This window comes from Acanthisitta chloris, unplaced genomic scaffold, assembly GCF_000695815.1.
Source record: "Acanthisitta chloris isolate BGI_N310 unplaced genomic scaffold, ASM69581v1 scaffold7706, whole genome shotgun sequence".
Taxonomy (NCBI): domain Eukaryota; kingdom Metazoa; phylum Chordata; class Aves; order Passeriformes; family Acanthisittidae; genus Acanthisitta; species Acanthisitta chloris.
Window position 1 is genome coordinate 95,154 of NW_008678788.1, and position 8,515 is coordinate 103,668.

An 8,515-nucleotide genomic window follows, 5' to 3' on the forward strand; every position below is an offset into this window, starting at 1 on the left:
TTACTGTCATCCTTTTCTAGGACGTTGTGTAATTCAGCTGAGATGACGAGTCTTGTCCGAGCATGATCTAAAGGCCATCAAAATGAGAATTAAGGTCGGGATTTTTCATCTGAACCTTGAAAATAGTTGGATTCCAACTCAAGATATTGCAAAACATAGCAAAAGGCAAAAATCTGCTGAAACAGATGCTCATTTGAAAGAATTTTCATCTCCTCTTACCTAAACTAATCCTCTTTTCTCTGCAGTCATCACTCCCTCTTTCACAGGTCATACTCCCAAGGTGAAATTCTTGTCTGGGAAGGTGTTTTCCATGTGGAATTGTAGTCTCCTGGGACCATTGCTAAAGGGCATCTGCCAGCACACTCTTCTTCATATAAGAGATTTTCTGGAGGGCAGGAGGTTGCTGCTACTCACACAGAAGCCAGGCAGGAACAGAATGTAATGTTGTATGCCACTGAAACACAGCAAGTGGAGATACTGAGTATTGATACAAAGCTATATAATACATGTAATAGCAAACATTTTTCCATATATTTTATTCAGCATTAATTAAAGGTGAAGTGATAAAGTCAAAGTGAGTTTCTGGGGTCTTTCATCCACAATCACATACTTTTCTCTCATTCTTTGTTTCTAGGATGGCTAGGAGCTGGAAGGATTTGTACAAAGTCTAGTTTTACCTATTTGCTGCATTTTTGAGGGAGAGAGGTAACAGTGGTCTCAAAATGTATGTCTACACTACAAAAGCATGAGGAATAGTTACAATAGGCTTCCTCCTCAAGGCTGAAAGTTAAGTTCAGAGCATTTGAAATCACAGTGAGTAGTAAGGCTACACTGATATGTGGTAAACTTCTGCAGCTGCTGGATACACCTGGACAAAACTATTTGATTCAGGAGAGAATAAAAATGCCAGTGGAAAGGAAAACCAGTGTCAAGTACAGGAACAGATTAGGTTTTCTAGAGAGAAGAGACCAAAGTGAAGGACATGATCATGTGGGATACTTCGGCTGAGGACAATTTGCATTTGTTTCCTAGAGTGACCTGTAGATTCCACAAATTCCCTTCAGAAAAGAGCCTGTGAGTGGTACACAATACACACTCTTGCTATGTCTGTTCTTCTGTCAAGTCTGCAACCTGTGCTGGCAACATTGGGTGCCTGCTGGACATGCCCAACCCCATGCTCTAGGAGCAACTTCCCCAGGGTATGTTTGCTCCTTCCAGAGCAGTGTTCATCCCTTTCCTGCAGAGACTTCCACTGGATGCAGGCACAGCAGCTGCCAGCAGGCAGACTTCCTGCCTTCTGTCCTACCACTTCCCTTTGAAAGGTCCACAAAATAGGCTAACAGCAAATGAAGCAGATGCTATCCATCAAAATTTAATAAAAAGATTGTTATATAAATAACATTAACATGCAGTTGCCTGTAACTTTCTGGGAATCAGTATTTGGAACAGCATGTAGCCCCAAAAATTTGTTAAATTGGAGTAATAAAATCACATAGAAACCAAGACTGTTCTAATAATGATTTTTTTATATTGTCTATGCAGTAGTCAAAGTAGGTCAGACTGGGAAGGAGTGGTGATTGATGCTAGGCCCTGTGTATGTTCATGGGCCATAAAATTACAAAATGACTTAATATTGTTCTTCGGTTGTTAGTTTCTTTTAAGGTTGTTTACCTTCTGAGTGACATGGCAGGGGGCAGAGTGGGGTTAAAGGAATACTTGTATCAGAAGGGATCCCACATTCCCATAAAAAAGCATGAATGTTATGTCTCCAGAGAAGGGCAACAAAGCTGGTGAAGGGTCAGGAGAGTAAGTTATATGAGAAGCAGCTGAGGGAGCTGGGGTCATTTAGCCTGGAGAAAAGGAGTGTCAGGGGACACTTTATTGCTCTCTACAATGACCTGAAAGGAGGGTTTAGTGAGGTGGCAGTCAGCCTCTTCTCACAGGCACTTAGTGACAGGACAAGAGTACATAGCCTCAAGCTGCACCAGGAGAGGTTCAGGTTGGACATCGGGAAGAGTTTCTTAATGGAAAGGGTTGTTAAGCATTGGAACAGGCTGCCCAACGAGGTGTTGTGGTCACCATCCCTGGAAGTGTTCAAGAAATGACTGGATATGTCACTTAGTGCCATGGCCTAGTTGACAACATGGTACTCAGTCAAAGGTTGGACTCAATGACCTTGCAGGTCTTCTCCAACCTTAATGATTCTGTAATTCTATGACTCAAAGCAATTAATAGGGTACTGCACCAATATTCAAGGCTACAAGTCCTCTCTCATTCAGTTGCTCTGTCCTCCCCATATTCCACTTTCCATATCAAGAGGACTTGATGTCTAACACATACACCTTCTACTTCTGGGTATCAACAGGTAGCATAAGTGGTTTTGTAATTCCTAAAGTGGGTAATATCTTTTCCCCTCTGAGCTTCTTGGAATTGACTTTATTAAAGGAAAAGTAGGAAAATTCTCCCTCTATGGGCAGCACTTCCTCTGCAGGCAGACTGGAGACCCCAGTCCACACAGCAGGCACCCTGTGCTTCACCTGCTCTCACCTTTATCTTCATAATTTGGTTTGACTCTTCCTAATGCCTAAGATAAAAAGGAGACATGGCTGTCCATCCTTCCTGTGCCTCCAAAGAAATGAGTAAGTTATTAAATTACAACACCTTTCAACCCTGTAACAGATAACAGAACAAACATATTAGGATTTTGCTGGGAAAGGATATGAATGGGTTTTGTGAAGCAAACTGACAACAAGTTTACCCTGACCTGTTCCTCATCAAAATCTTGCTTTGAAATGTTTTTAAACACCAGATGCAGCTGGTGACCAAGGTTCAAATAACTGACATTACTAAGATGAAGCCAAGATTTCAGCAAGCCTCGTGGCAACACTTCTGGACAAAGATAAGGCTTTGTTGTAAGCATGAAAGCTTGGAACACCACTAGTCATATGTAGAAAAATGTCACAACAAAAAACATTAGCAGTCTTGAATCCAGTGGAGAGGCAGGGGAAAAAAGTTAAGTCAAGGACTAGGGGTGAACAAATGATCCTTAAATTTTAGAGTGAGCTATATAAAGAAGCTGTAATGTAAGATGTCTGATTACACCTTTGTTCTATGCGGTCCAAAACTAACAGTCAATTATTCTACCATGTTTTCTTCCACCAAAGGAGAACAATTATAAGAGCTCTTAAGTTCTTGAACTTAAATGAAGAGGAAAGCTAAACCTTCAAGAGTCTATTGTGTTTCTAAAAATTCTGAGTTCTTTTAAACATCATTTCACATTTTACAGGCTTTAATTTCAGATTTGCACCTGGTCTTAGCCTAGGGGCAGAAATGAAGGAATACAAGTCAAAACACAGAGACACAAGCCTTCACTATTTAGATAGGACATCTAACAGCACAGGAAAGCTAGACATGTTCACAATGTATTTAGATTACAAAACTAGAGTCATTACCTCTTCTTCAAGTTTGCTAAACTTTTTAAATTTTGCAGGAACAAAGAAACTACATTTTAGCTTCCATTGATACTTGCATGAAAGCAGAAGTTACTAAAAGAAAATTAAAATCTGAACAGTGAGTCAGATATATTTTTCCTTTCATGCTTTAAAAAATCTCCTCTGTCTCTTAAAAAAACCTCCCAAATAACCCAAAAAAAAAGTACAAAAAAAGAATAACCACTCCAAAAAACCCCAAACCAGTTAAAGCTAATTTCCCCTCTGCTTTGCTGTCCTGGTGAGAAAGCAGTGAAGAGGAAAAAAAAAAAAAGCAAAGTTTATATAAAGCAGCTCTGACCACAAATGTTAGAATCGTTTTACTAATGAAAACATGGTTTTCATATATATCAAAAACATGCTGTAGTTTGAAAAAATACATACAAACTCTATTATTAGAGAAGATAATAGTATATTAAACTATATACTTCTTGGTTTGACAATGTTCATAGCATAAGCAAAGGCAGGTTGATATCTGTTTAAACAGTTTTACTTAAAGCTAACCCTTTTTTTTCTGCTATTAGTCTCCACTTTGACTAACTCCAAGATTAATTTTATATAATTTCCTTGAATTGCAAGTACTATAAACAAAAGGAACAGCCAAACATTTTTTTTCTTTAGTGAGTCATAAAACCCCCCATAGTTAAAACCAAGAAAACTTTCCTAAATATATGTTGTAGGAACATAAATAAAATAAGTAAGATGAATTACAGCTAAGAATCTGTCTTATAGTGTATGAGTAGTTTGGGATTGTAAACAGATGAAAGAGAAATAGAGCAAATGAAAAGAAAAAGGAGGAAAAGAAAGCAAAAGAGCTGATAAAGTTTCTGGCTACAATACAGGAGACATATCATTACCATATGATCTAATGTGGGTGTCAGCCTGGATTGTGTTCATTGAGAGAAACCTTATTTTTTAACTGTGCTATGGAATAGAAGCAGGAGGGTTTTCCACCAAGTGACAGTCACTGAGCTGAATTTGCCCCCTCCTCCTTTCCACACCTGCAAAGCCTTTTGCCTGGGTTGAATATTTAGTTTAATTACATCTCAGCTTTGAGAGCTCCTGTTGCAAATCCCTGGATTAAAAGGTACGGTTTTTAGTAATTTTCCTGAACTATGCTGCACTAATAAAACTTCAGGCAAGTCTATGGCAAGAACTAGTTGAATTTTAACAGAAGCAAGGAAAAAATCTTACTAAATGTTTAGCAATGTTAAGTTTTCTATCCAGGACTTTTGTTTCTTGGGGACATGAGAATGCATTCTCAGGGACTGTGCAGATTTCCTAGTGTTTATTTGACTATTCTGCCTCTTGTTTTGATTTGTATAAGCACTGCTATAGTCCTTTCTTTTTCCTTACTGTAAACTTTTGCAGCAGTATGTTCTCTCTTTGCAATCTAGTGTTTAGAATCGGTGATGTAGAGAGTGTAAAAAATGCATGTGTGCTTGCATTTCTGTTTCAAACGACACTCTGATTTCTTTTTCATTCCGGTTTCTTCATATATATTCCAGACACTGATGAATATAATTTCAATTTCAGGGGAAAAGAAATACATAGTAGTAAGTTAAACGGGCTGAGTGTATGCCTTTGTAATGTTAGAAAGTGCTATGTTACAGGGTAAAAACAAGGGAATCACATTTAAGGAAAGCTCTTATGAATGAAACAGTAGAAAAGAAAGTTTCTGGGGTTGAAACTTCTGTTAACAGAGTTTTAATCTCTCTAAAACTTCCAACTCCTTTATTTGCATATCTAGACTTTATTGCACAAAATGAGTAAACCATAAAATGGAGGGGATTTTTTTTTTTTTAAACTACACATATTGTTTAACTTGTCTTTTGTGGCATTTTGAGAGATTTCTGACAATAGTTGAACTAATAATTAAAACTTAGTATTAAAGTAAACTGACAAGAAGACCACCAATACTGTTGTGATGTGAACTGATGAAGCATATTTCCAGTGGTATTTTATACTGAAATGTGGCCAAGTCTATGGTATAGTTTCCTCTGTTTGTGAAAGAGCCTTCCTTACTGTAAACACATAATTAAAGCAAATTTAAACAGTTATGTCCTGCAGACATAAATATTGTGTCATAGAACTTTAAGAATTTGGATATTTTTGCCCTCTCTATATTTTTTTTTTAAGTGAAGAGTAAACATTTCTTGCTAGTACAGTTTTGTATATAACTTTTTCTTTATTTATGTTTATTTACACATGCAAACAATAGGAACAGTAACATGTGCCTGCAGGATGAATATGTATATGACTGAATATATGCTGACCTATATCTATTCCTATGTCCTGATTAATGTGTGCCTTGTGTCTGCTATTTTCTCTGCTGTGTCCTCAGATTATATACTTGATATCCTTTGTTGTCCTACAGTTTTCCTTTACACCCAATTCTCTGATTTTATTACAGTTTTGACAAAACAGGGACCAAAGGAAAGGGCCTCCTACAAGGTTTAACAGAGATAAGTGAAGTCATCAATATTAATGTGAATAAGAAGTGTGAAGACACTTCCAAAGTGCATTTGCATTGTTTGGGGCTTTTTTGAGTGACAGCAATTTAACTCCAGGATGAGATCCTGATTGTGTATTCTTGGGATGGAGGGTACTTCAGCAGTGACTCTGAGTGGGAATACAAGCAGTTTTAAATATTTTAAAATATTTTTAAAACATATTAGTGCATGAAAAAATGCTGAGGAAGGTCTTTAGAAAGTACTGAGTGCCACTGTCATGCCAGGATTAGCATGCAGCATTCCCAATGTTTATTCATATTTAAGTATATTCTGAAAAATAATTTGTCTTGGGGTAATGTTTTATTGATCATTTTCAGAGGCAGTTTATTGCAAAGAATGGTGATGATTTAGCAAATTTGTCTTCCCATTTCAGACTATTAATAAATTGCATTGTTATTTTACAATAATTCACACAGAATAATTATTATTTCAAAAATCTTGGTTTAGATTAAACCCTGGTAAGCACTCACCACCATCTATTAACACCACTTTGCTGTGACATCCTGACCTGTCACTGTCTGCACCATGGGGGTGTTTGGGAAGGGGCACAGCCCTGATGTTGGTGGGGAACCAGGACAGGAGGAAGCACAGGAAGATGGTCCATATGGGGGGACAGTCTGCTCCTTCTACATGGCATGAGTTTGCACAGCAGTGAGCTGGGATGACAGGACATGCTAAAAAGCTCTGACACTCTAGTTGATGTTGGGGTCTGAGAAACCCCTCAGTGCATGCAGTAATATATCTGCTCCAGGAATAGAAATGCTTTCATGTCCAACTAAGAAAACAACTGTCTCTTAAAGAGACAACAAAAATAGTGTTTACTCCATATGATGTCACTTTGAAGTCTCTGGGATATCTGAAGATATTAGATATCTGTCTTTCTTTGCATTGTCTCAAGAAACAGATGTAAATGTTTCTGCAGGATTACTGGCACCTGTAGGTAGAAATTCATGAAGGAAAATTAACTCAGGCACAATATAAATTATATCTCATTCCAGTCCTGTGGTTTTTATTTATTTAGCTTTTTTTTTGCTTTTTTTTTGCTTTTTTTTTTTTTGTTACGCTAACCACTCCTGTTACAGTACCTGGTTGTAATGTTCTATAAAGACAGGCTTCAGTAAACCACTCTCACCTAGCATCGCCTGCTCTTGTTAGTCATCTACCTGGTAGGTTCCATATATCAATGTAGAGAGGGAGACAGTCCTCCTCTTCTGCCTCTCCCCCAGTTTCTTATCTTTTCATCAGTGAATATGAGCTGAAAAATGCTATACCACACCCCTAACTGACAGATAATTTCTGCTAGAAAGAGAAATAATCCCAGCTAGAACCCAGACAAGGAAGTTTGAAAGATACTGACCTGAAGAAGCAAGTGGACATTTTTGCTTTCATTACAAAAAGCAACATGTATATTCAGGACTATGCCATCCATTTTATGAAAAGACTCCTAAATAAATGACAAATCTGCATTTCTATCACTTGGCAATTTGGAAAGCAGATTTCTTGATTATTTTTTTTCTGTTTGTTTTAGACTAATGAGGGTTTGTAAACTGTCAGCTTCCTTATATATAAAAAGTAAAAGAAAATAATTTTTAGAAAATTAACTGCTCTATACAGCCTTGATTGAAAATCTGTGAACAGCTGTTTTGTAATTTCTGCTTAGTGCACAACAATACAGGTGACACAACATACAGTGTGCTGAAATGCATTTAGACCCAGGTCCTGAGAGCACGTCTTTAAGGAGTTTTCCTTGGTAATACATATGGCAATACATAGTTGTGTAAAGTTGCTCCTGAGCATGAAAGTCTGCAGAATGAAGCCCTGAAGTCCCATTAGAAAGTGTGCATACAACAATACATGTATCAGTTCAAATGCTTATGCAGTGAAAAGCAGAGGATTTTCAGGGTGCATGAGAAAAATTTGGAAGGAAAGCCAAGAATATCCATATAACACAACATTCTATTCAATTTTATTGTGCTGTTTAAACTCGGAAAGAAGTATGGTGTATTTAAACAGCTAAAGATCTTCCCCTCTCTCTCCATCCCGTCACTAGATCCTACTCTTTCTTGGTCAGTTTTACTAGGCTATAATTTAAAACACACAGCAAGCTGGCACTTAAAAAAATATTTCTCAAGACATGAAACACTGAATTACAGTGAGTTTGAGAACCTCAGGTTTATCTCCAGGGAACAAATCCATTGCTATGAAATAAATGCTAATGAAATAAAATAGGCTGTTACGTTGGCAGAAAACAGACACATGGAAAATGTGGCTTATTGTTTTGACTGTTTTGCATAACAAAATTGACAGCATTGCCTGTTCCTAATAAATATTACTCTGAATATGCAAACAGATGTGTTTACAGTTGCCTTCATACTGCTCTGTAAAAAAAAAAAAAAAAAGCCTATTGACAAGCAGTTACCAGACTCCTATCACATAACTGTCCTATTTTCACAATTCAGTTTTCTTTTATTGAAAGGAACAGTTATGCAATTGGTGGATGTGTTGGACCTCCTT

The 8,515-nt window shown here is 37.3% G+C and overlaps 1 protein-coding gene across 1 annotated transcript in view; it reads left to right on the top strand.

The window, feature by feature from the left end:
* Positions 1 to 4,470: 4,470 nt before the first annotated feature.
* Positions 4,471 to 8,515, top strand: part of DCN (decorin) — a 39,675-nt gene continuing 35,630 nt past the window's right edge. The window contains exon 1 of the mRNA XM_009077054.1: positions 4,471 to 4,575. The gene's annotated coding sequence lies outside the window, so the exon portion shown is untranslated. The remainder of the gene's footprint in view (positions 4,576 to 8,515) is intronic.